Genomic DNA, 27,424 nt, shown 5'->3' on the forward strand with positions numbered 1-27,424 from the left:
TGCCTCGTCCTTTCTGGAGAGAGCACCTTTGCCTGGCAGGTGGCTCATCCTGGGCAAGATCAACCTGGCATCCATATTTAAGGTTTGAGGGATACACCCAGGAGTATCACAACTCCCATGGGCATGAAAAGGAAATTATAGGATCCAAACAGGGAAGGGAAACAGAGTCCCACTGCAGAGTCCCAAAGAGACGGGTCCAGCCCAGCTGAGGGCAGCGATGGGATGTGGACACAGAGAGAGCCCTTGGGAAGGGCTGTGCGCTGCCTTGGTGCTGCTTTGGACAGGATTTCAGTCACGGTGTGTTCAGGATCCACCCAGCAGAGCTGTGGGCTGGGCAGGCAGCCTGCACACACTCAGGGGAGGCAGGTTGGACTGGCCTGGCTGCACCGAGGGGCAGCTCCCAGGCAGCAGCACCCGAGCCCTGCTGGGCTCCTGCTCCCTCACTGATGGAAACGGAGCCACTGGGATTGGAGAGCTGCACACAAAGGGCTCTCCTGCAGCAGGGGCAGCCCTCCAGGGCTGTCTGCAGTGAAGGGATACACCTTGAGCTGGTGAGGCATCAGGCTCCAAGGCTCCTGGTGCTCAGTGGGGCATGGCTGGCTCGGTGTAGCAGAGCAGGATTGCTGCTGAGGGCACTAGGGCAGGATTGATGCTCAGCTCCCCACACAAGAGTTTCTTTGCACCAGTCTGTGCTGTGATGGCAGCCAGGCAGATTTCCCCCCTTTCAGTTCCCCACAAAGCAGTCTTTTGCACAGAGGTGATGCTGCACTCCTGGGAAGAGCGTTCCTACAGCAGGTTCCTGTGTGCTGCAGCAGCAACAGCAGCAGCTGGGGTCCCATCTCATCCTGGTCCTGCCATCACACGGGGTTTTTTCTCCAGCAGGCAGGGCGAGTGCACACCCCAGGCAGGGCCTGCAGGACAGTGGTGGTACCTGCTGGGACTGGCAGCCCCCACCCAGCTCCCTTTGGTGTCGTGAAGTCGGTCCTGTCTGTCCTCCCTCGCTCCCAGTTTGTGTTACAGTTAAATAATGCATGGACCTGTTCCCTAACACCAGAGATGATTGCAAAGAGGATTTAATTATGCTCCAAAATACAGTTATAAAACAACTATTGGGTGTTGCCATTTTTTTTTTCTTTTGGTGTTTTTTTTCATAATGTTCTCCCTCCGGAAGGTTTCTGTTTAAGACAGGCACTTCCATTGGTCTCTTCTCCAAATCAGGGGCTAAAACAGCTTTTTAAAACTCAGATTCTGCCTGATTTTCCTCACCTTCACAGAAGGTGGGCATATTTAGGATGAGCAAACTGCAGTGGGTGCACCTGGAGTGAAGGCAGCAGAGGGCTTGGTGCTTGAAACAGTAGATGTGGAATTAGGTTTTTGGAGTTAAAATGGACCCTGAGTCTTCTTGAAGGGATGCTGGAGACCCTTTGCTGCTGTCAGACCGGTCAGGTGGGCTCAGCCATCCCATCTTCCCCCTCACAGCTCCATCCTTCCCCACTGGCCTTTTATCACCTTGTTTTGTGACCTGTTCAACACAGGGCATTGCATCTGCCAGGTCACACAGCACCTGCTCAGGAACCTTTATCCTCCAAATTAAAGCCACCTTGTGCTGCTCACATGCCTGTCCAACCTCCTGCAGCCTCTGCACAGCCTGACTGCAGCCACTGCAGGGAAAAGTGCTATTTCCTGTCCTTTGAGGAATTTACCTAAGGAATGTACCTAAGGGATTTACCTAAAGCTGCACCATTGGATGCATCCTGTCAGTAATTTCTGCCCAGTTCATCAGGGCCCACAAACTTGGCTGAAAACCCAACAGTTGACCATAGCTTTTGCTCAGTTTAATGAAAACCAGGTTTCAAAGCTCTCAGTGCACTGCCTTACTTTGAAGCGAGGGGCTGCCATTCTTAGCATGATTGAATATTTCCTCACCTCCTATTTTTCTATCCCTGATTCTTGTCTCATGCTTCATTTGAGGGGTCCCACCACAAGGACAAATGTTTGCATTAGGAGCAGGCTGGGAGACAACCCAAACCCTGGCTGGGCATTCCTCTCCCTTGAATTGCCACCCCTTAGTCAGTGCCTGGCCCTGCAGCTGGTGCTCCGGTATCCCACAGGAGAAGGGATCCAGGCTGGAACATGTCAGGAGAACAAATGAAGGGGTGGAGGAGGAGGTTTGGGTCTGGCACCCGGGATGGAGCCGGGGGGTTCTCCCACTGGCGCTCCCCTGTCTGCCCAGGAAACAAACTCTGGTTTAAATATTGACTCTCCTGCACAAAGCCAGGCCGGGTGGGGACCGCTGCTGTTCCGTGCCCGCGCCGTTTATCAAGCTCCAGTGGAGAACTGAGATTGCCGGGACTTTGGCCTCATCTGCTCCCAGCTGCCCAGGGGAGAGGGGAGGCAGTGACAGCAGCCAGGAGAGGGGATCTCAGGTCAAGGCTGGTCTGTCTCTCTGCTGGGCTTGGATGCTGGAGTCTGGCAGGATGTGGGAAGCAGCGAGATGAGCCTTTGTGCCCAGGGAGGTGCAGCTGAGCTCGGAGCCACTGTTCCATCCTCCCCTCTCCCCTGCAGAGCCGTGCTGCTGGAGACCCTTCAGTTCAGTCCAAAGCCCTTCCTGGCCGTGCCGCTCTCCCGCCGTGGAGCAGGGAGGGAAGATCCCCGAGAGCTCTCCCGATGCCTGGGTGCTGCCTGGTGTCTCCGTGGTGTCTGGTCAGTGGCAAGGCCGGGGGTTCCCAGCCCTCCCCCACAGCCGTGCAGGGCCCCATCTTGCAGCCACGCATGAGGAAGTGCCCTGTGGCACAGCTGCCCTCGATAAGGCTGTTTGCTCTGTTCTCCCGCAGCGCCGAGCTCCACGTAGGCAAATAATTCCTTAAAAAAAAAAAAAATATATATGTAAAAAATAACCCTCGCAGAGGAGATCTTGCTGCTGGGGTGGCAGGGCCAGCTGGTGCCAGGAAACGCTCAGGGTGGGGACTTGGACTGGACCCAGGCACCAGCAGCACAGTGGCCCTGGATCTGTCCCTGTCTTGACACAGCCCCATCCCCTGGGATGGCCTTCACCTGAAATGGGAGATTACAGAGGAGCCAGGTTCTCGTGGATTCCTCCCTGGACAAGAGAAATCCCATCTGGAAACACGGAGAAGAGGCTACAAAGAGCACGGTGGCAAAGCTCAGGGCAGTGGCCTGACCTGCCATGCTGACTGTGAATGCTCCATCCATCACTCACAGCTGGTAAGAGGATGGGAAGGATGTGGGGAAATGCTTTCCACGCTCCTGCTTGCCTGCTGCGCGGGTTTTTTTCAGAGTAAATTCCCTCAAATCTCCCTGCACTGAGCTGCCCTGTTCCCTCCTGGGCAGCGCTCTCAGGGGGAGCCGGTGGTGTTTTAACCCACCCTGAGGGGATCTGGGTCTTTCAGGGAAGAGATGGCAGCACAAGGTCAGCGAAACTCCTTTTCTGCAGTTACTGTGACCCCTGCACACCTCCCTCGGCATTTACACCGCGCTGGGCCCCCATCCCAGGGGAGAAACAGGAGGGGGAAAGTCACCCCAGCCTTAAACTCGGCCCCACTCCCCTGCTGTGACCCCAGGCCGGGCTGGCGTGGTGAGGGTCGGCATCGCTGCGGCCGCGGCCCTGGCTCGAGGCGCCGGCCCTCGCTGCAAACACGCGGCTGCTCCCATCCCTGGGAATGGAGTTTCTCCCTGAAATGCAGCCTGCGCTCTGCGGCCGGGCGGCTCTTGTCAGGCTGCCAGAGGAGGCCGGAGCAGCGTCACATGCAGCAAAGTTTTACAAGGCGAGCGAGCGTCTGGGGAGAGGGACGGGAGAGGGACCGGCCGCCGCACGCACACACTCGGACGCGCACACGGAGAAACCTCCTCCGGGCTCCCTCCAGCTCTCATCCCAACGCTGATTTTTTTTCTTTCCTCCTTTTCTTCTTTTCTTTTTGGAAGAACAAAGACTTTGGGGTGGGTTGGCGCTGTTGTTTTTTCAGGGTTGCTGTCGGTGGACGGGGGGAGGCTGGAGGTGGAGGGGGGAGCCGGTGGCTTGAACGCGAGAAAGTCCCGAATTTCCGTGGCCGAGTTGCTGAGATCGTCTGTGCGAAACTTAGAGAGGGAAAGACGGGGGAGGAACGGGGGGGGGGGAAATAATTAAAAAATAAAATATGATGACGTCACTCGGAGCAGGGGTGCCTTCCCTGCTGCCTGTCAGATGCGCCTGAAAAGAACAGGGCAATAAAACAACAGCCGCCTCTGTCTCCCTCGTTAAACACGGCACTAATTGGATGTTAATTTTTCCTTGCTCTTCTCGCTGCTCGATTGTGAGGGCTCTGCCTGGCTCTCCCTCTCCTGCTTCCTTTCTTTCCTGTTGCAATGCTCTTGGCAGCTCTGAGGGACTCTGGACTGTGCGCTCCCCTCCCGCTCGTGGACTGGAATAATTCAGGAGCTGGGAGAATTAAAAAAGACGAGGCGCGGAGGCGAACGGTTCAGAAACGGGGCGGGCGTGATGGATTTCGAGAGCTACGCTAATCTCCCCGTTTCCCGTGCATTGTCCTGCCGACTTGGAGCTATTCTCTTCCCATTTGATTTCTCTTCCCCTCCTTTCCCTTCGCGTTGGGTTTGGACTGCAGGGCAAAAATATATGTTCAAAAAAAAAAAAAAAAGGCATTAAAAAAAGGAAAAAAAGGCAGGAAAAATAGAAAAAGGCTAAAAAAGGGGGGGGAAGAGAAGAAAAAAGAAAAAAAAAAGAGGAAAAGAAAAAAAGCCTGGTTCAATGACGACAAACCCCCAAACCTCCTCCCAGCTCCCCCCGTCTCGCCGCGCTGCCTAACCCCTGCGTGGAAACAGGCGTTTTAGGGAGCCAGAGCAGGAAGTTGTTGTTCTCTGTCTTGCCCAGTTCATCCTTCCAGGGTATGTGTGCAAGGGCGGTGGGCACGAGGGCTCGGTGGGCGCCCAGCAGCCGCCGGCCGCCCCCCGTGCTACCCCCGGCCAACGAGGCGGGTGAGCAGCGCCAGGGGAGCGGGGGCCGGGCGCTGTTTTGGGGGACGCAAGAGGGGCCCAAGGGACAGGATGGGTGGGGGAGCGGAGGGGAGGGAGCAGGAGGCGGAGGTGGGGGGAGAGAGCGAGAGCCGGGGAGTAAAGTCCTACCTGGGATCGGTGCCAACTTCCTGCAAAGGGTTACAGACCCGCGGCTTTGAGAGCCCACCAGAGGCGAGTGCGCTCTTGTCACGGTTCCAAGGCGAGATGAAGGCAGCGGGAACAGGTACAGCAGATGCCGAGTGGCCTCGTTTGCCCGCCGAGCAGGGCTTCGGCTCGATTTAAACCTCGATTTAAACGAGGAGCCTTCGGTGCTCCCGCCGGCGGGGGCCTCGCCAGCCCTGCACGAGGCCACCGGGGCCGTCGGGTGCCAAGGGTGGGGTGGGTGGCTCGGTGGCGGGGGGGGTGTGTGTGCATGGCACGGGGGGGCTCCGCCGCTCGCTCGCCTCCTCGCCGTTTGGATTAACATGCGGAAGATGCGCCTGTCACTTTGCTTACTGTCAGCGCCGGCTCGGGGATGGGTGACGGCTTTGTTCGGCGCAGCCGGGGGAGCCGTGCCAACTCGGACTTGGCAGGCGAAGCCGGGTGGGCAGGGAGAGGGGGACGAGGGAGCGGGAACGGCTGTGGGGCGGCTGCGGAGGGACGTGGCCGCAGGCCCGCGTCTGAGCACGGCGGCTTTCTGTTGGCGTGCGCCTCCCTCTCCCTCCCTCTCTCCCGTGCTCGCCTGCGCCCAGGCTGGTGCAGACAAAATGAAAACGTGTTTTGTTTTGGTTTTTTGGCATCTCCCCAGCAGCGCTACCAATCCCAGCTGCCCCCCCCTCCGCTCCCTTCCCCACCCCGCCGTGACTCCCTTTTACAATCGGCACGACCCAGGTGCTTGGGCAGCAACAAAATAAGGCCGAAAATACCCCCTGGCACCCAAACCACCCCCAATCTGCCACCCTTGGCAGCAACTGCTCCCAACCGTCCTCCATGGCGGCTGGGTTGTTGTTTGTATGTATACGTTTATATTTTTTGTCCTCTTTCTTTTCTGCCCCCATCGGGTCCCTCTCGCGTTGGGTGTGTGTGTTCCTATTCAAGGACTCGCCACCTCCTGTCGTGCTAAAACCAGGAAGGAGGGAGCCAAGGGCTTATTTCTGCCTGGACGCTGGGGCGGCGGGCGACGGAGACAACGATGGAGGACAAGAGGAGGGAGGAGAGGGATGGGAAGGCGGGAAAAGGAGCATGAGGAGGGCGGAAAAAAAATCCACCTCCCCAGGCCTTTTGTTTAACCTGCATCGATGCAAAGAGGGCTCTTGGAGGTTTTTTTCCTCCCCTTGTCTATTTTTTTGCCCTGTGCTTGAGCCTCATGGGGCGTTCTCGAGCCTGATGGGGCAACTTTCCGGAGCGGGCGGTGTCGGAGGTTGATTTTTTGGGAGGCGGCGGGCTCGTCCCGCAGGCGCGCGGCTCCGAGTGCAGGAATTCCTGCCAGCTCGCCTTTGTGCCAGCCTCCGTTGGCCTTGGGTGTCTCGTTCGGATGGAGCCTGGCATCCAGGCACCGCCCATTTCTTGGCATTGAGCTGCGAGGAGAAGGAAAGGGGAGAGAGCGAGCGAGAGAAGGGAAAAAAAAAAGCTGTCTCACTCAAACTGGCCTTTCTCGGAAAAGGATCCTTCCCCGATGATTGTCCGGATAAGCGGAGCTAAATCCAGCCACTACTCAACAACAAAACCACTCTCTTCCACGGTGCGTCTCTCTTGCTGCCTTGGTACGAAATTGAACCTCACTCTTAATTTTGGTTGGTTTTTTTTTTCTTTTTTGTCCGTGCGGTTGGGGTTTTTTTGCCTTTGATTTGAAATAACGTTTTGTTCCTCCAGTTGCTCCGTTGCTTTGTTGTTGCTGTAACGTGCCTTCTCCCCGAAATCCCTTCCCGCCGAGTCCTCCGGCCCTTGGTGCTAAAACACCCGACTTTAATCGGTCTCCTAGAGAGGGATGTGTAGCAGATAGGCAGGTCCCTACGTGCAGCGTTTGGAGCAGGACTGGAGGCTGATTTCTCCCCCTGCCCTCGCCCCACCACCCGGGACGTCCCCAGGAGCCACCCGGGGCTGGGCGTTGTCGCCCGGGTGGTGCCTCAGTTCCCCGCCGGGCACCACGGACGGGGTGAAATGTGTCGAATCATGTCGGATTTGCAATTCAACATGGCAGCCGGAGCAAACGTGGTGGGAGACGCTGGGCACGGGCGCTCCCGGCCGCGCCGGCGCAGGGTGGGGGCACAGCAAGAGCGGAGGCACAGACAGGGAGGACGAGAGGACACCGGGGCGAGGTCAGAGCAGGAGGATAATTTTATTTCGTTTCATTTGAAGGGGGTGAGTTCCACTAGGAGCGGTCCGGGAAGGAGGGAACTCAAGCTGCCTGGTTTTGTCGGCATTAACTGTTTAGAAGCTGGCTGGTTCCCCACGCTGGCACGGCGTGCCCGGGCGGGCGCGGGGCTGGGAGATGCCCGGCAGCGGGGCGGGACGGGGCGCTCGGGAGGCGGCTTTTCCTGGAGCCACGGCGGCCTCGGGGCTGGGCCGGGTGCTGCTGGAGGAAGCCCAGCAAAGGCTCAGGATATTCCTGGCTGCTGCTGGAGGAAGCCCTGCGAAGGCTCGGGATGTTCCCGGGCCCTGTGGCCCCTCCGGCCTCGTGCAGGTTCGCGCCTCGCACCGGGGCGAGGTTTGGCACGGCCGAGGCTCCGCAGGGCGGCCCGGCCCTACCCGAGCCCAGGGCTTGCCCCGGAGCGGGGGAATCTGCCCTCTTTCTGTCAAACTTAATTTAGGCCCGGTTGGGACACAACAAAAGCAGCTTGTTTGCAGGGCAGGGTCCTCCTTCCCGGCTGCCGTGCACTCTGCAGGCGCTCGGAGCCATGAAAGCCACCCCTCCTCCTTCACCAAATCTTTCCTCCTCTTCCCCGCTGCCCAGCCTCCCCGCTCCTCCTCCTTTCTCTGAAAAAAAACCCTTTTTCAGCGGGTGACGCATGGCCCTACAGTGAAACCTTCGAGCTGGCCACAAAGCAGCCAAATGCCCCTCTGTGACCCACCAGCCTGCACTGCCTGTATCAGCCCCGCTCTGGGGACATTCCCAGAACTGCCTTACCCACCAGGACGGTGACAGCCTCGCAGAGATGTTGTCCTGGGCATTTCACATCTTCCTGACCCCGCAGGGAGCTCTGTGGCCTCGTGCACCCTGGTTTGGTGGCTGGGACGCTGGGGTCCAGTCCTGGACCTTGCTGGTTGTGCTGTTTCCACAACACTCCACGGCTGGTTTGTCATGTCGTGGGAGCTGGGGGCAGTCAGGCATTTGTGGGGTTTGACCCCCAAAATGTGCCAGCATGGTCTCTTCAGCAGAGCGTGTGGACACAGCGGGTTACATCCAGACCCTTAATTCCAGTGAAAAGGCAGCACAAGTGTTTTACTCATCATTCCAGCTTTTCCCTTGCAGATTATTTATACAAAGAGGGGCTGGGGTGAAACCAAATCTTTCCCAATTTGCTTCCAATCCCTATTGCTTTCCTGTGAAAATCTGGTGGAGAGCAAATATTGAAAAAACCCCAAAACCCACTGAAGCTCCTGCAAGCAGCCTGAGAGGAAAAAAAGTCTGAACTCGAGCAAGGCTCTTCTGACGTGTCCTAAGCAAAACATCTGGCACCCCTGGAAGAGCCGTCCAGCCAAGGGACACAGCTGTTTTATTCCATGCAGCTCACAGCAAAACAGGGCTTGTGCTTCCAGAACGTGGCTCAGCAGAAAGGGTGAATTCTTAAGAGGGGGAGTCAGATCTTTCTGCTGTTTATTGCCTCTGAATCCCCAGTTTGCTCTCAGGCTGCTCTGGTGTGAGCTCTGCTCCATCTCCTGGCAGGAGACCAGGAGCTTTGCTCTGAGGCTGGAGCCTCGTTCAGCTGCTGTAACCCCCAGCAGGCAGCAGAGCCACTCTGGATTTGCACAGACATTCCTTGCAGCAGGATCAGGCCCCCAGGTTTGTCGAGGGTGGCTCTGGGAAATTTCCTTTCCTTAAAAGGACCAAGTTTGGCCAAGGCAGAGAGTTTGAATTGTGATTTCCTTTTTTCTTTTTCCTCTTTTTTTTTTTTTTTTTAATCCCCTACAACTCAGAGCAAAGTCTATATTGGTGAGAACTGCCTGATTTACAGCTGCAGAAAATGCTGAGCTCTGTGTCTCCACAGGCCAGACTCAAGGGGGAAAGCTGCCCCCATGCTGGGCCATCCATGTAAGCAACTTCACCACTCCAGGAACCACTTCTGGTGGGGAAAGAAGGGGTAAAAAAATGAGACTAATTTGGCCTCTGTGGGCTCCACTCTCAGCCTTTCCACTAATTGTTCCAAGGGATTTGGGGGTACAAATTTCATGAGATCCTTGTAGAAGCCCATCCAAGGGAGAGCTCGTGCACCATGGGGAACACGGTGTCCAAACACAGCCAGATCTGATTCACCCTCTGTGCCACCCCACAGCTGGGCCTCAGAAGAATCAATACCATTTATTTTTCTCCCTGCAGTGTCTTTCTCTCCCTGCCACCTCTCTCAGCCCTAATTTCTGTCTAGCTTTTCTCTGTGGTGCTGGTTTTTTGTGTTGGAGTTGCTCGTAGCTACTGTTTAACTTTGGTGATAATTGGCTGCTGTGGAAGGTGAGGGCTGGGAGGACACGGCTGGGAGGTGACCAGTTTGTTATTGCAGGGTTGCTCATGGGCACTGAGCTGTGCTGTCTGGCTCTGCAGCTGGAAAAAGCCCATGAGACACGCAGGGTCTGGCATGCTGAGGTTGCTCTCCAGATAGTCCTGGCCACAGGAAACTGAAGAGAAGCAGCCCAGCAAAGGACACAACCAACACCTGCATGAGGCGAGGTCTGTGGAGTCACAGGGCTGGGGGCTGTGTTGTTGAGGTGATGGCAACCAAATCTCACCCTGTTCTGGGAGGTCTGTGGGGGTGGCTTCACGTGAACCTCTCCTGCTCCTTCCCACACCAGGGCTTTTCCCCCACCAGTGCTTTTCTCTTGTGTGGCTGCTGCCAGCACGTCCCCATCCTGCTGGCCTTGGGAGGCCCAGCTCAGGGGAGGTGGCCGTGCATCCTTGGCTCCTGCAGGGCTGGGCAGGAGATTTCTCATCTGCAAGACCACTACAAACATTGTGCTTCCTCCTCCTCCTTCTTTCTCCTTCCTCCTCTTCCTCTTCTCCCAGCTTGAGGGCTCTGCAGGGCAGCCACAGCCACCTTTATCTCAATCTTCAGGTCTGGTTTGGACTCACAGGATGGTCCATGCTGGTGTTTTATTGCCAGGTGTGAAGGTCTGAAGCAGCTTTGCAAGGCCTGGGGGGTTCTGAGAGTCAAGAGCTCAGGTTCTCCCATCCTTCAGTCTTGGTTTGCTCAGTGCTGGGCTCTGATGGGGTGAACAGAGATCATGGGGCAGCACGTGGCACCCCGGCATTGGAGCCAGAGTGGATCTGGGTGGGGAGCAGGCACAAGGGTGGGAGCAGCCTAATTTGCTTGCATCAATCAGAAACGTGAGCTCAGGCTGGCAGTGGAGGCACCTTGGGCATGCAAGGAGAGAAGGTCCCAAAGCCCAACTTGGAGCAACATCTTGGGTTTTAAAGGTTCCTGAGCAGGAAACTTTTCACAGAGACTCCACCAAAGCCAGGGCAGCTGCTGATGCCCGTGTGATCGGCAGCCTCGGGGTCTGCACATCTGCTCCCAGAGCTCCTGTTCGTGGAGGAGGATTGGGCTAAAGCCCTTGGAGCTGAGCAGACCCAAGGAGGATACCTGGGATCATCCCTCCAGCTGCTGTGCCTTGGGAGCACACCACTGCCCCTGAGGAGAGCTGGGGTGAACGCAGAGGGACACAGATAAAAGTGTCTGGGAGGGCTTTGCTCCTTCCTGCAAGGTGGCACTGCATAAAATCCAAGCAGGTGATGAAACCCAACCACTTGGCATGTTTCAGTCTCCAAGATATAAGAAACAGGTGAGGTTTCCAACATCACCTCCCAATTCAGTCTGGCCAGTCAAGCTACAGCATGGTGGGGAATTGCTTCTGCTGTTTTCAATCCACAAAACCTCCTCCTCTCCCTGTCCCCAAAGGCCACGTGCTGTGCACATGCACCAAACTCCACCCCAGGAGTGGCTGCATCTCAGCAGAGATGAGGAGACACACAGTGAATGATGTGGCAGACCCCAACAGCCTTTGCTGTTCACCTTGCTGATCCTGAAATCTCCCTGGCTCTTCAGAGAGGCAGCAGCAAAAGAAGAGCCTGGCAGCAAACTCGCAGAGTCGGGAGAGCTGAGCTGGTGGAGCCTGGCTGTGCCGGAGCTGGTGGATCCTGGCTGTGCCGGAGCTGGCGGAGCCTGGCTGTGCCAGAGCTGGTGGAACCCGACTGTGCTGGAGCTGGTGGATCCTGGCTGTGCCGGAGCTGGTGGATCCTGGCTGTGCCGGAGCTGGTGGAGTCTGGCTGTGCTGGAGCTGGCTGAGTCTGGCTGTGCCGGAGCTGGCTGAGCCTGGCTGTGCCGGAGCTGGTGGATCCTGGCTGTGCCGGAGCTGGCTGAGCCTGGCTGTGCCGGAGCTGGTGGATCCTGGCTGTGCCGGAGCTGGTGGATCCTGGCTGTGCCGGAGCTGGCTGAGCCTGGCTGTGCCGGAGCTGGCTGAGCCTGGCTGTGCCGGAGCTGGTGGAGCCTGGCTGTGCCGGAGCTGGCTGAGCCTGGCTGTGCCGGAGCTGGCTGAGCCTGGCTGTGCCGGAGCTGGCTGAGCCTGGCTGTGCCGGAGCTGGTGGAGCCTGGCTGTGCCGGAGCTGGTGGATCCTGGCTGTGCCGGAGCTGGCAGCCAGGAGCTGCCCCTGCCCTGGGGCGGGCTCCAGCCGTGCCTCAGCACCGCAGGAGTTCCCATCTGGCTCCCGGCTTTGCAGCGCAGCCCTCCCTGCCCAGGGGATTAGCGGAGATGCGGTTCCCAGGGCGGGGGGAAGGGGCTAATGAACAGAGACAGGATAACGAAGCAGGTATGGGCTTCCTGTACTTCAGGGCTCAGGAGGAAATCCTGCAGCTGGTGAATCTGGATGCGATTAGTGTCCATTTCTCCCTGTGTAATGAACCCATCTGCTCATCCTCGCTCACGCCCCAGCGCAGGCAGAGCCTCTCGGGCTCTGTTTTCATCCCTGTCTGCCACGGCAGGCTGAGAACAAGGCTCGCCCTGAGCCGGGGCTGGGGCGGTCCCGGGGGAGCTGCGCCCACCACGGCCCGATCCCAGCACAGGGCGCTGCCCTGCGGGGAGGGCGGCTCCTCCAAGGGGCTTGGAGCAGTTCAAAGGCATCGCTGAGACAACAGATAAGCTCAGCTTTCCTGACTCTGCCCGCTCATCCCAGCTCAGCTTTACCACAGGCAGGTAAAGGTGGATTTTGTTTGGCTGCCTGGCTTCAAAGCCTCCCTCAGCCCTTGGGATGCTGAGCACAGGGCACACAGTGCCCCCGTGGCTGGGGAGGGACTGGGCTCTCAGTCCTGCTCTGTAAGAACACTGGTGAAGTTGGTAGGTGCTGCTGCAGGATCCTGAGGGTTCGTTTCAGCTTCTTTTCCTTGGCAATTTTGTCCAACTATGCAAAAAACACAGCAGCCCTGCAGTGGGTTACAAGTGTCGGGTAACACAGAGGCCTGGGCTGAAATGAAATCAGAAGAGGAGCTGGTGTGTGGATCAGTGTGGTTTTTATAGTGCAGTGGCTCAAGCTTCCATGATCCTTTAGGGTCTTGTGAAAGGTCCAGCTCAGTGACAGAGTTGGGACAAAGCTGCAGGTTACAATTCCCAGTCCTGGTGTCCTGTGTACCCACTGCTCTTCCTGTGGTCACTGGAGTGTCCTGGGGGATCTGTCACACCACGTGAAGATACCCGGGGGAGTTCCCATGTGCAGCCCAGTCCTCCCCCGTGGTGGTGCTCAGGGATGCAGGCACCTGAGCTCCTGCCAAAGTGTCATTACAGCCAGCAGCAATCTCAGGAATGCAGCACACGTTAAACATTTCATTCGCTTTCAAGGGCTACTTGTTGCTTCTAAACAACCTATCCTCAGCCCCTGTTACATTGCTCTTCAGGTCCTAAATCTTCTGATTTTTGGTTTGGAATGCACTGATTTACCATAAGGAATAAATGAAAAGCAAAAGAAAACAGCAGTACTTGTTTGCATAGGGCCTACATTGTTCTGTGCTCTGCTGCTACTGAAATAGGAGTGATAAATCCCACTCCCTGGACAGAGGTTTTTTTGGGTGGTAGCTGTGTGCAAATAAGGCTGGGGAAGATAAACAAGCAGGAAAAAAAAGGGTTTAGGAAATGACAGTTGAGGATGGTCAATCAGCTGATGGGTCAAAGCCAGCACAAGACCATCAATTAGCAAAGCCATATTGATATTGTTTCTCCAAAGATTTTTTTGTCCACAAAGAGGGCTGAGAGCAGGATCTGTGGTTACACTTGGCTGCAATTAGGAATCTGTACAGTCTCTATGTTGCAAAGGGGGAGTTTTAGGAAGGATTCTGCCTGTAGAAAATATGTCCACAGTTCCAGAAGGGCTCAGCCGAAAGGGTGATGAAAATCTGTCTGTTGGTGTCATCGTCAGAACTGCTGGAGGTGGGAACATTTGCTAATCTTGCTTATTTTAGGGGCCCTGCTTTCAGAAGCAGTTCAGTTCTGAAAATGCAGCTCTGAAAACTCAGCTCTCAAGAGTCTCATACAATACATGCCTCTGACTAGACTAAGGAGGGATGAATTTTTCAGACTGTAGGTTCCTGCTTGCCTAATTATGATTTTCAGCTCCTTACAATTCCATCTTTGCATTGTATAAGTGTGACACAGAAGAAATAGCTGTGACATTGCCTGGCGTTTTCTGTTCCAGCTGGGGAGGAACCAGCTAAACCTGCAGGGTTTCAGAGCTTGCAGAGCTGGTGTGGAAGGAGAATTTAGTTTCACAGTTTGGGAATCAAACTCAGTTCCCTGAGTAATCTAAACTGTCACAATTTCTGTTCCTCCAGCGCCCCCAGGCCTGGGGACAGTGTCACTCTGAAGGGGTAACTTTGGCACCCTGAGGCAGTGCAGGGTTGAGCAGGATTGTTGTGCTCATACCAAATATCAATTCAAGGCAAACAACCTTCATCAGCTCCGGTGTTTACATCTCTATTGGAACCTTTTCAGCAGGTTAAAAGCTCCACTATGGGTTTTGACTTCCCTGTTCAGTTGCCTCAATAGACACATAAGGTGCCTGAAGCTGCACAAAATGGCTTTTGGATGAGCTCAGGACTGGCCAAAGTCTAAAGTGGTTTGGCTTGCAGGATTTGTGGCAGCTGCAGCTCCAAATGCAGCCTGGGCTGGGTCCCAGTGATATGGATAGAGAAGGCATCTCTCACTTCAGAGTTCTCTGCCACCATCCAGCTTCTGGAAGAGACAGGGAGAAGCTGCCCTGGGTGTGAGCAGAGCTCCAGAGCAGGGTGGGATGTGGCTCACAGACTGCTGGGCACATACTAAAAAGGGCAGCAATGTTGCCAAAACCCCTGGCTTGGGGTTTTCCTGTGTTTTGTGGGTCTGGAGCCCCAGAGCTCTGTCTGTGATATGGCAGCTCCATCCATGGTGGGAGCAGGAAAGAGCTTGGATGGACTCTGGCCTTTGTGCTTTGGAGGTGCCAGCAGTATGAATAATGTATGGCAGCTCAATTCTTCTCTCCCTGGCTGAGGGCAAGGTGTCCCAGCTGATAAGAACTGGGAGCTCAGTCTTGTAAAACCAGTGTTAGAATTAGACCTTCATGGGACCCACTGCCTCAAGCAGTCCCATTGTTCAAGGCACATTTGGTTAATTAGTACATTAACTAATAACCTGCTCAGCATCCCAGGTAGGGAATATCTGTCTCCCAGAGGAGGAAACAGAGGCAAAGTGACTCGCTAAGACTGGATGCAGGAGCTTAGCAATGCAGCTGTTAAGTCTGGTTTTTTCAGTCCCAAATGATTTTGTGTGGCTGCTGCTGCCCTATGCACATTATTTCCCTGAGGCAGAAATGGAGGAGTCCTAAAAACTCCCCAGAGAGTGCTCAGGCCCAGTGAGGGAAGATACCACTGGACAAACCTGAGAAGAACTGAATCCATCCAAATACTCAGAGGAGGCAATTTGCTTCCCCCACATGCACCAACTAAGGAATAAAACCAAAACCACTTCTCATTTTCAAGGAAAGTTTTTCTCACCACCTTGGCTTTTCACTCACATCTTCATCTACTCTAAATTTCATGAACAAATGGCCAGTGTGGGGAGGAGAGAGCACACGAGGAATGACAGCGTGGCTGTGTTTGCAGAGGCTCAGTGGGATGGGATCAGAGCAGAAGGATAAGACCTGAAGAGATTCACACAAACAGCCAGAGGGGAAACTTTGATTCTGAGGAAGTCCTTCGACTCCAACACATGATGATGAGCAACTGATTTCCACAGCTTTGCAACGTGGTTGGGAAAAACCCTGAGCTGAAGAACAAGGGTGTAGAGTTCTCTGGCTTGCAAGACTGATGGCAACACCACAGACCCTTTCTCACGAGCCCTGATCCCAGGTAGAAAGGGGAGGCTTGTTCTCTCCACCCAGCTCTGACCTGAAGGTGCTTTGTGCTTTACCTGCTCTCAAATGACAATTCTCAGCAGCAAGGATGTGTGTGCAGAGGAATGAGAACCAACTCCTGCAGGCAGGGATCCATCCCTGAGGAGGAGAATCTCACGGGGTTCAATTGTGGGGCCACGTGCCTTATCAGTGTGCTGGCTCCCACCCAGCCGGGCAGCCACAGCCCTGCTCAACACTGGAATGTCCAGGGAGTGCCTGGAATGAGAGACCTGCTGAGCTCACAGAAGCAGAAGGCACCAAAGGAACAGGCCTGTCCTGCAGAAGGGACTCCTTTCATGACCACAGCTCAATCCACCACCAGTTTGCTGAGCCCACAGCAGCCCAGATTGGAGGCTACAAAAATATCCCCGTTCAGCAACTCCTCCCTTGTCCTTTGTGAAGCTCCAGCATTTTAATCATGTTCACACCTCCCTCTCCTGACACAAACCTTCTCAGCTCCCTCCCAGGTCCACAAAACCTGTGCATTCCTGGTCTCATTCCCTTGCTTATGCATCAGACACTCTCCCCTGCCTAAGCTTCCCAAATTTCCCCATTTGCTTATTCTGTGTATTCCCATCTTTCCCCCCGTGCACCCTCACTTGACTAAGATTTGTTGAATAACCAGCCAGTGCTGCAGGGCTACAGGCAGTTTTGGGTGTGCTGTTGATAGATTGAGCAATCCCAGCCCCATGCACGTCCCCAGTTCCACATTTCTCCATCTCAGGACCACCAGAAAAGTGCTGCTGATGTAGGGGCCCTGTTATTGGGAAAGACAAAACACCCCATCGTGTAAACGTGTCTTGTAAACGTGTCTCATCCTGCTCTGTTCATAATAGGCTCAGAATAAGGGTAAAAACAGAGTCCCTCAGGTTGTTGGGGGTTTCTAGAAGACAGTATTGGTGCCAGAGCAGCTGAAATTGGTTTTGATTCTTAGCTTCAGCCTGACATGCCGCATGTGGCCATTCTTGATCTGTTCCTATACACATCTAAAGCCCTTTGGTTGTCATTCTCCAATCTGTATTGCTGGTTTTCCTGGAAGAGTATTACACAAGAAATGCACTATTCTCTCCATGCAAAGGCATTTTCAAGCAAGTCTTGTCTTCTCAAAGCCTAGTAAAATCAGATTTGGGTCTCTCAAATACCTGCAAAACTCCCAGACTTTGAGGTTAATGCAAAGTGCAGAAATCTACCTGTGGGGTTACATGGCTCCATAGCAAACCCATACCAGAAATCAGGATAACCTGAGTGGGCTCTCAGTGGAGTTTGTTACAGGTGATGCTTATTTTTAGGGACATTTTAATAAGCCTAATCAATCACAACAAATTACTAATAAATCCATAACAATTTTCACCTGGAGATCTTGGGTTACTTTGCCAGAAATTGCAGTGAGGAATAGTGATTATTAAAAAAAAATCTAAAGATTTAGCTTTTCTCACAGGATAATTCAAGATGTTGCCATTATGCTTCTGCTCTGAATTACTTTGCAGAGAAATTACCCTCCCCACTTGAGAAAGCTGAGCAGGTCCAGCCTCCTGTGCTTAAATTTATCCCACGTGAATATGGCACAAAGTGCTCGTCCTATTGACAACCTTCCTTACAGGATTTTCCTACAGGTCCTGTAACAGCTTCAAAGCTGTGCTGGCTTTTGGCATTTCCAGTCCCCTGCATCCTTAAGGGATGTGACTTCTAATGGGGAGATCTTACCAGTCCTGAACCCTGGGAATATTCCTGATTTTCGCACCTTGTGCCACCTACAGCAGCAGAAAGCCCAGGGGTGTTTGATTTGTGTCCTCCTGAGGGTCTTCCCATGCCAGGTGCTCCTAGACAGGTTTGTGAGGTTGTTTGCCTTGCTCTAAAAACCTGTCATTGGTTTTGCTCAGGATTTGGAGGAACACAAGGGCTGTGCTGGAGGGTGGATTCATCCGTGTGTCTTGCTGGATGCTAACTGGAACCTCAGCCCTGTGCTTTCGGGAGAGGAGGGTCCGGTGAGAGGCGTCTCCAGTCCCTCAAGCCACGGGCACGTTGCCTGGATGGGCAGCTGTGGGGCTGCTCCGTGGAAGGGCAGGAAGACAAAAGTCATGGAGCTCACGAGGCTTTTTGTGGGCACAAGGTCCTGCTGGAGAGAGCCTCTGTTTCCGAGACAGGCTCGTCCTGGCGGGAGCGAGCGAGGAAAGCTCAGAGTGCTGTTCCCGCGGGCGCCGTTGGGATCCGGGCTGCAGAGGCCACGCTGTCCCCAAGGCCGGGCTCCTCTCCCCCTCTCTGCGGGTGTTATTTACACCGTTTCCTGCCCAGGGAAGTTCAGGAGTTTGACGTTGCGGCGTTGGTTTCCGCTCTCCTGCCTGGCTCCCTTCGGGAGCTCTCGCAGAGCCCGGCAGCAGCCGGGCCGGACCCCGCGGGCGGGACGGAGGTGCCGGCCGGGCCCAGGGGGGAAATGTAACCCATGTCAGGCTGGACAGCTCAGGCTCAGCCAGCTTGGGAGGGCTGGAAAACCAGCCCTGTGTCCATCCCTCCGGCTCAGCCCAGCTGTGGGACTGGACGGGGCCGGCAGGAGGAAGGAGGACACGCCCGGGCATGGCTGCAGAGCTTTTGGGTCCCTGCCGAATTGACGCCCTCCCCTCTCCCCCCTCATCCTTCCCGCCTGGCCTGCGTCTCCCCTCCCTTCCCTTCTCCCTCCCATCCCGCAGCAAACAAAATGGCTGCTCCATGGCCATTTTGTTTCCCATCTGGAAGGGGGAAGCCGGGACGCTGGGACTTGGCTCTTTTTTGGAGGCTGCGGCCATGTCCGAGCCCAACTCTCCCGTCTCTACGTGGCACCGGCTGTAGCAAGAGAGAGAAAGGGGAAAAAAAAGAGAGAGAAAAAAAAAAAAAGGACATTTTGGAACGAGACCAAAGGCAGAGGCAGAGAGTGGGTAGTTTTGGCGTATGTTGAGCACTGAAAATGCCTGGAATTGCCAAACTGAGCTTTTGTATGAGCAGCGTAAGGGCTACTCGGTGCACGCAGAGCCGCGGGGCTGCACGGAATAGCCGGACGGAAAGGTTTGTTCGCTATATTCAATAAAACAGCCCTCCTTTCTTCTGGATTTATAAAGTACCAGAGAGCACTGTTGTCTTAATTTGTTTTTGGACGGGCGGGTGGTTTTACACATCGGCTTGGTATGACCAGAGCCGGTCATTGCCGGACGGTAGCGTTTTAACCTGTTGTGTGTCCTCTTGCTTTTGGTGCATACGGGATTTGACCTTTCCACCGAGCTGGCACTGCCTGGACTTAGCTGATGTAATCCGGAGGATATTTTTTTAGGGAATTTTTTTTTTTGTTTATTGCCTTCTTGCCTTGAAAGTTTTCATCTCAGGAATAAAAACATCTTAATTTAAATATTTAAAGCAATAGCTGATCTTGGCTTTTTAAGCCCTTGCTTTTCTCCCATGGCTGGAGCTGTACTGTGCTCACAAGCTGTTTACTGCACCCTGTGTGTATCCTGCACACGTTAAGGTGTGATACACAACAGAAACACCATCAACAGGAACACGCCTTGAAAGTTTAAAACAACTTGGTGGCGTTACCGTAAAATTTTGCGCAGAAGCAGGGCAAAACCACCAGAACATGTGCCAAATAAAAGTGATTTTTTTTTTTTTTTGTAAGTGATTCTGCATTTCCTTCAGTAGCCTGGATGTCTTGGCGTTAGTAGCCACGTCGCTTTGTTTGTGGACACTCCGAGGAGCAGATCCCTGCCCTGTGGCACGGGGCGGATCAGACCCTGATAAGGTGTTGGAATGATCATCCTGCTGTTCCTTGAGTGGCTTTGCAGACATGTGGAGAGAAGCAGACACTGCCAGAGCGGAGCTGGGAAGGAGAGCAGAAAGAGGTGAAATGGCTTTCCTTGCACAGAAAGGTATTTGATTTGCCTCCATATCCCCTTGGCTTGTTTGCAAGCAGACAATAGAGAATGGCAGGGCCATGGTGGCCCCGGAGCCGGGGCTGCACAGGCGGGCGCTGGGCGGGTGCAAATTTAATGTTTTGGTCCAAATCTACATTAGAGGTGGACATTACCTACACACCTTTCATGAACAGCTTATGAACGGAACATTGAGAAGGGGAACAGTATTAATAGAACGGTTTTTATAGAGTATTACAGAAAAAAAATGTTCTTCCTTTAGATTTTCGAGTTAACCCATAGAATTGAGTGCAGAACAGGTAAAAATAAGCCTGAAGGATATTTTTTTCCTCTTATTTTTAGTATTTAGTGAAATTACTCTGTGAAATGTCAGTAGCGCCTATCTTTTATGACAAAAATACTGGGAATTTTTCTTTTGCTTCAGAGGAGGGTGAGGTATATACAAATTTACAAGGAAAATATACAAACATTTAGAAAAACCATTACCTTTATGGCCACCTTTAATGATACATTTAGGAAGGGTTAATAAAAGATAAGTCATATAACAAGCAGGTAACAGATGCCTGCATTATAAATAAAAATATCAGATTGATTAATAATGATCCAGATGTTTTGAAACATCTGATTAGACTCAAGAAACCCCTAAGTGATGAGCAGCTGTTTATAAAGATACCTGCTGATTATTTAATAATAAATGCGATGACAAAGTTCATGTGAAATATTCTCCCTTTGTATTTAAATTGTGTGGAGTAAAAGCATTGCTGAGAGACACGGGCTGTTGCAGGATTGATCTGTAAATATTTTTACTTCCACTTCTCTTTCCCTATTCACGCTGCCTTTGATTGACTGTTTCAAAGTGTGATATTTAATATTGACTTTAGGATGGGGTGTTGCGAAGATGTTTGGCCTTGCTTTGCTGAGAGGTTTGCCTGGCCTGGGAGAAGTTATAAACAACTTGTCTTCATGGCTAGTTTGGCAAATGACATTTTTGATTGCTTTCCCGTGGCACAGGGTGTGTCCAAGATGGGGTTTTGGTCTGTTTTCTGCATTTTGTGGAGCGGGTTCCCGCTGCCGGCCGGATCAGCGGCTCCAGTTGGCGCTGCAGGTCTCCAAAATGTTGGGGAGTCATTGAAAACCTTCCGCGCTTCTTTTGGGTTTGATTTTCCAAATTTTTTTTTTTTTTTTGCTCTGTTTGGTTTTTATTTTTCCATCGCAGCCAGGTTGGGAGGACACGAAGCCAAGGGAACAAAATGGCCACACTCGGCCATTTTGTGCCAACGCCGCCGTTCCAGGGAGCCGGGGCCAGTTCTGCCCCAGCTCCAGGAGGCTGAAAATCCTCTTGGAGACTCAGGGTCCTCATTTCCCTCTGAGAAGCCCTCCCTGTCCCTGGCACGTTTCGGCACCGATGCGGGACCGCGGCTTCACAAAGGCTGAAAGTGGTGTCAGCTTTTAAAGCAGAGATTTTTGTTGTTTTATGGGTTCCTCCTCCCCCCTCCTCCATTTCATTCAGTGCTCCTTAACAAACCAGATCAGCTCCTCAAGGCTTCGGAGCCTTTCCAGCTCCTCCCCGAGGTGGGCTCTTTTTAAACACACACACTTGGCCATGCTCAGGAATCTCTGGTGCAAAGACGTTTCAAAATTTGGGGGGGAAATAGTCTTGGGTTTTCTGCTGGGGTCATCACAAGCCACCCTGAGCCCTGATAAATGAGGAGCAGTTCAGGTCACTTCTTGATCCCAAAAACAAGTCTGAAAGCTGGACTGGAAATGCCATTTTTATTCCAGCCTGGAGGACTTTGCTGTGAAAAACCCATACCCTTAACCTGGCCATTTTCCTCAGCCCTCCAAGCACCTGTAGGCAGTGGGCCCATGCTGGGACACACTCTGTGCACAGGGACCTTTGTGCAGTGGCTTGCAGAAACTGGGGAAGTGTTTTCACAGAAATCAGATTTAATAAATTTTGAGGGGTCCATATGAATGTGGAAAGTAAAAATTACAGGGCTGCTGCCTTAAGGCCTGCACAGACAGTGGTGGTTTTGGAAGAGGTTCTTGGCAATCAAGTATCCAAAAATCTTTCCATTTTAGTCTGAGAAGGCAGTGAGAGGCTTTGGGTGTGGGTCTCTGACTCCTACAGACCCTGTTGGCTGTTTTATCTAGAATTTTGCATAGCTACATCACACCCAGGCAAATTTGGGCACATCTCCTTCCTTCCCTCTCTTTTGTCTTGATGGTTTAGACCTCGGGCCATGAGGAGAGGGAATTCCTGTCATTGCAATTTGTGTAGGACAAACAAGTGTGACAGCAATACTGAGAAAGGATGCTCTTAGTCATCCTTACTGGGCATAAAAAAAATCCCCCTATTTGCTCCATAAATCCTCCTGTTTGACTCCTTTCTTCACAGATCTTGCTAAAATCAGGATTCCAGAGTCAGCAGCTGGGTATTCCCAAAACCTATACTCATTAAGACAATTATTATAATTAAGTCTTCCCTTTTCAGGTTTACTTACAGAAGTCAGAAGAGATTTTTTTTCTCTCTCTCTCTCTCCATGCATAATTACATCTCTGTGAACTCAGAGTTATTTAATGTAATTTCCCACCAACACTTTGAGATTGGCCTGTTGTCTGCAGTGGTACCAAGAGCGACCTTTCAAATGCCTGCCTGATACACCTGCCTGATATGCTTAAAGTAATATAAGTTACCAGATTGGGAACCAGGAAAAATTGTTCCTCCAGGTCAGTTGCTAAAAGTCTCTTTGGAGAAGACGAGCATCCTCTGCCTTTATGCATCACCCAGGAATCATCTAGATCACCCAGTCCCTGACCAGTGCAGCATCTGTTGGCTTTCTTGCCACCCTTCTGCTCGCTGCTTGTGGCAGCAGCTTAATTTTTGGGAAGCTGAAACATTTTTGTTTAAACCAAGGAGCTGAGCAGTGGCACACCTGATGGACCTTTAAGCCTGGCTGCCACCTCCCCGAAGCTCTGGCTGGTGTTGCATGTGCTGAGGAGGGATGTGCAACCCCCTGTGCATCACTTTCTTTGCTGGTAAAAACAGCATTATAGCATTTCCCATCAGGAGGCTGTTTGGGATGCACTTGGCATCGGGGATGGGCTGAGCACTGCAGTGCTGCAGGAACCAGTTCTGCCACATTGGGGTTTTGACGTTGTTCGTACAGGAGAGGCCTGGGCCAGATGGTCCAGCACAGTGGGTCATTCCCTGTGAAGGACCAGTTTGTCAGAGGAAATTAAGAGAATTACCTGGACTGTGTCGAATGCCAGTGAGGAGAGCCTGGGGAGAGCTCTGGGGAAGAGGACACTTCCCAAACCTTGCTGCAGAGATCGCCCTGTACCTGAGGCCATCCTAAACTCTCACAAGGATTCCAGCTACAGCAGTTCACCAAAGCTTTGGGAGTGTTTAGGCTGTTGCCTGGTAGCTGTGGAAGCACAAAGCACTAGGCAGCTTTTATCCCTTTGGAGACTTCTGCCCCCTCCTCTCCCACCACAGCACTCAGCTTGTGGAGCTGGGGACATCTCCTGCTGAGCTCCCATGGGAGGTTTTCCTTTGGGTCTGTGCTGGGCTGCACATGCAGCCTGCTTGGCGTGGCTCCCTCGTCGTTAGGGCTGCTTTAATCTCCAAGGGGAATTCTTTCTCCTTGCAGAAGAGCCTCACGCGTTCCTTTCAAACTACCAGATTAATACCTCGCCTCTGTATTTGGGTGTACAAAGAGTGAAGAAGCCTCAGAAGGTGAGCCAAGGGCTTGGGGGGAAGCCAGTCTGTCTCAGATCCATGCTAATACTGCTTGGCTGGGCTGGAGCATTAGAGGAACAGCACGGCTGCATGTTGCACTCATTTGTTTAGGAAATAAGATCTGCCTTGATGTACTCGATACCATTACATTTGCAGCCTAAAAGCTTCCTTGTACTTAGTTATTTCTAATCTGCTCAATTCCCTGGAGTGCACAGCAGCTGAATTGATGGATTCTCTTATCTGGTCTGGCAGGTTTGTTCTAGATACTCTGTGTGTTCAGGAGGTGAGGTCAGCCTGGCTGGGTGTGCTTGGCGCTGCTGCAGCTTCCCGAGAGCTCTGCTATCTCCATGTGTAGCCCCGGGTTCCAAGGGCAGGGCTGCTGCTTTTGTGCACCCTTGGGTGCACGAAGTCTGCAGCCAGTGGGATTGCCAAGCACAAGGTGTAGTCCAAGTGGGCTGAAGGAGGTTTGAAGAAGGAGAAAGAGCTCCAGGACAAGGTTGGATATGACTCCTCTCCCCTGCCGTCAAAAATTCTGATTTTTCATGCATTCCTCTTTGCAGGACCTGCGGAGCAGCCAATGCCTGGATCAGGCTCATCCCTGGATAAGGATCATCTCCGTGCCCTAGGCTGCCACGGTCCCAAGCTGTCCTTGAGGCTGAGGTAGTAGATTGAATAGTTGTGGAGTCCGGTCCTCCCTCTGAACTAACTATACAATCTACTGTCTTTCCTAAGGAGACAGTCAGGTCTTCAGGTCTGCTCATCCACCTCTGCACCAGCTGTGGGGGCAGAAGGTGCAGGTACAGCAAATCCCTGGTCTCTGTTCTGCTCTGTGGAGGTGAGGTAGTAGGTTGTATAGTTTGGTGGGAGGGATTTGATCCCATTTCAGGTGATAACTATACAGTCTATTGCCTTCCTTAAAGAGCAGCAAAACCACCAGAGGAGCTCCTGAGGCATCGCTGCTTTTGTTGAGGATCCAAAAACGCATCGTGGCATTGTTAAATAACTCAGTGGGCGTTTCACTTACAGCATCCAGAACTGCATTCTTCCAGGAATTGCTTCATGCCTCAGGCACTGGAGCATGGAGCCACCTGCTTCCAGGGAACCCACCTCTCTTTAAGGTGTGAGAGATCCAGGGAAATGAGTTTGCACAGCAGCTCTCAGTGTTCAAGTCTATTCTTTTTTTGCAGGAGATGGCTCAAGTTGTAAAGTGTTTAAGTGTGTTGATATTTTCTGGTCTGTCCTCAGGTCTGGAGGGGAGCAGATATTTTAGTATACATGGGACAGATCTGAGCTCATGATTTAATTTTGTTGTGCCCAGCTCTGAAGTTTGGGTTCAGAACCAGACCCAAGGCCAAGCTTAGCCTGTGGACCCAGAGCCCTGGGAGCTGATCAGATTTGGCTGCTTGGCCCCTGCTCAGGAAGTGCATTTTGTTTTGGACAAGTTCCCAGCCTGTCCCATGGAACAGAGTTAGAGGGTGGTTCTTTCTGATCTGATAATCCCTTATCAAATGAACTCACTCACATGCAAACCCTGCCAGGAAGTTTAGGGCTCTTGGGTATTTACATAGGTTGAGCCAATGCTTCAGACTAAAATCTTATCCTGAAGTGGAGACAGGTAGGGAAGAGACAAGAGCCAAAGGGAGCAGGTTCTGATCCCTCTGGGTTCTCCTGACAACACCTGACAACACACAAGCGAGAAGTCCTCACGCTTCAGAGCCCTGGCCCTTGGCAAGGGGCAGGGAATTGTTAATTCTTCCCTTTCTTAGGAGCAGATGGGGCTCTCCCTCTGCCGCTTTCCAGAGTAAGGAGGATCAAGACCACGAGTGGAGCTGTAACACGATCAGGGCTGCATCAGGAGGGACATTTCAGGCCATTATCACAACCATCTCACTGCCAGGGAGACGCTGAGACCCGAGACACCGGGGAGCGAGGGCAAGCAGAGGACACCTTCTCAGATGAAGTGCGAGGGAGAGCGCGAGGAGAAATTGGAGCCCTCAAATTTCACCCCGAGCAAAGGCCCAGGGAGAGGCAGGGCTGGCTGCGGGGCCGTGGGAGTCCCCAGAATGAAGCAGCTCATTTCAGGCCCCTCTGCTGGGACAGGGCGGAGCTGGGACACAGCTGCTGGGTGGGGATGCTGCAGCTCCAAGCGGCGAAGGAATGCAGCCCTCTCTCCATAAATCTGGCTTTTCAGCAGTCCTGGCAACTTGCTGTGCAAAACTACAGCTTGGTGCTGTGAGCTGCGTTATTATCCTCCAGCTGCTCGCTCAGGGGCAGGGCTCCTGCCCGCAGATTGCTTGGAAGGTACCAAAATAGCTCCACAAGCATGGGAACAGGGTGGCATATCCACTTCATCTGGAGAGGTGTCCCTGGAAAAGAGCTAATCCCGCCTGTCCCAGATGGAATCTGTTCAGTCCCCCCTCATGGCACTGATATTAATGCAGAGAATCTCAAACAGGGGAACTGTGTGAGCTGGAAGCCATGAATAAAATATTGCTGGAGATATTCCCTTGTGAAAATAAACTTGGTTTGACTTTTTAAAAACAGAGTCTTTTTATTGCCCTGCAGTGAGCTTGGCTGGTGAACTGGGACCTCTGGAGGGGTGGTCACTGTGCCTGACTGCCCAAAATCCCAGGCGTGAAAGGGAAGCCACAGGATGAGGATGTGGGGCAGACTGGGTTGCCCAAGCTGAGCCCATCTGTGTTAGCTGTCAGCAGGTGCTTTCCTGACACAAATTTTCAGCACAACTCCTACACGAAGCCCAACCTCCTTTCTCACCCTCAGGCAGCTCAAGGGCTGCAGGTTGGGCTTCCCTCTGCCATGGATGGTCCTTGCTATAAACATGTTTATAATGTTTATACCAGCAAGAGGAGAACACAGGGACTTCCAGGGTCCACTAAACAAGAAAATCCCATCAAGAGTAAAACCTGGCAGCTTTGTCCAGGAGGAGGGTGACCAGCCTGGCAAATCTTACACCCATGGATATGTGGGACACCCACCTGACTCACTGGCCAGAATCCCACAGCACGTGGCATTGGGGGAGCCACAATCACCCCTACCACAATGGCAGGGAGGCATAGGCACCTTCTTTGAGCAAAAAGCAGCCAGGAAGCAAAATCCAGAAAGGTGAGTCCTCCCCAAACCCTCACAGGACAGTGTGGGACGAGAGTACTTTCAGCCCAAACACTCGGGGGGAATACTTGGAAGCTGGATGGACCTGCAAATCCCAAATGCAAATCCCCCAGCTGGCTGTTTGTGCTCCCACAACCCTTCTGACCCACTGCATTCATGGGAGATTCAGGAACTGAAGCAAAGGAACCTCCTCTCACTCAACCAGCAGCAAACACCTCCCTGTCCCTGCTGGAAACAGGCCCAGCAATGGAGGGGACCAGGCAGGAGAGGCTCATAAAGAAGCCAGGTCTCCTAAACACCACAAATCCCACCACTGAACCCAAGGTAGCCCAGTTAATGCCTTCTCCTGCCCCACCACACAGGGCCATGGGGCCGTAAGAACCTGGCAGAATCCTTGCCAGGGTCACCCCAGTGCCAGAGTCCCTTTATGCCAACCCCAGAAATGGAATGGAAATGCTGCAGAAGCCTCCCTTGACTGTTTGTGTGCTCCCCTGTGCACCACACCAAACCCTGGCCTTGCCAAAAGGCCCAAATTCAGGATTAAGGCCCCAAATGCCTGTGTGGGCAGGCTCAGCCCCGCTGTCCCGGCCAGCAGGGCAAGAGGAAAGCGGATTTCCTTCTGGGTTGGAGTTTTCTGCTGCAGGGAACTCTATAAATAGGTGCTTGCACAACAGCCTGTCCCCACAACTCAGAACCTTCAGGAAAACACAGCTCAAGAGCTTTCTCAAGGTTCATAGCCCCACACCAGTGACAAAACACTTCAGTGCTGGAATGATGTTGGTGGCTGAGAATCAGCAGCACCTCGAGGTTGTGCCTCGATGGCTCTCAGCAGGGTGAGGGATCCAGCTCTGCAAAAACATCAGGGCTTGCCCCAGTGCCCTGATCTTGCTGGGAGGAGAAATGTTTTTCTGCTCTTTGTAGTGTTTCTAGGGAACTTTTAGGGAATGCCGCACTGTCCCTTATGCAGCTCCAAAACCAGACGAGGTCCTGAAATGCTCTCCCAGCTCGGACCCCTCTCCCCTCACCCGGGTGAGG

General features: G+C 53.2%; 2 long non-coding RNA genes across 11 annotated transcripts; one reads left to right on the top strand and one right to left on the bottom strand.

Moving 5' to 3' along the window:
• LOC134561448 (uncharacterized) lies at positions 1-11,338 on the bottom strand. 3 transcript variants are annotated; one of them, XR_010082918.1, is made up of 4 exons: positions 8,139-11,329; positions 5,137-7,579; positions 3,540-4,613; positions 1-2,862 (listed from the first exon to the last, which is right to left on the bottom strand). It is a non-coding gene; the product is annotated as an uncharacterized LOC134561448 (long non-coding RNA). The 3 variants fall into 3 exon arrangements; XR_010082917.1 differs by having other exon boundaries at positions 3,055-4,613; positions 8,139-11,326; XR_010082916.1 differs by having other exon boundaries at positions 1-4,095; positions 8,139-11,338.
• On the top strand, positions 6,610-25,801 carry LOC134561450 (uncharacterized). 8 transcript variants are annotated; one of them, XR_010082926.1, is made up of 5 exons: positions 11,494-18,661; positions 19,266-19,515; positions 23,172-23,257; positions 23,821-23,920; positions 25,027-25,801. It is a non-coding gene; the product is annotated as an uncharacterized LOC134561450 (long non-coding RNA). The 8 variants fall into 8 exon arrangements; XR_010082920.1 differs by having other exon boundaries at positions 11,498-18,661; positions 19,286-19,515; XR_010082922.1 differs by having other exon boundaries at positions 11,498-18,661; positions 19,289-19,515.
• Positions 25,802-27,424: the final 1,623 nt, after the last annotated feature.

This window comes from Prinia subflava, chromosome 23, assembly GCF_021018805.1.
Source record: "Prinia subflava isolate CZ2003 ecotype Zambia chromosome 23, Cam_Psub_1.2, whole genome shotgun sequence".
NCBI lineage: Eukaryota > Metazoa > Chordata > Aves > Passeriformes > Cisticolidae > Prinia > Prinia subflava.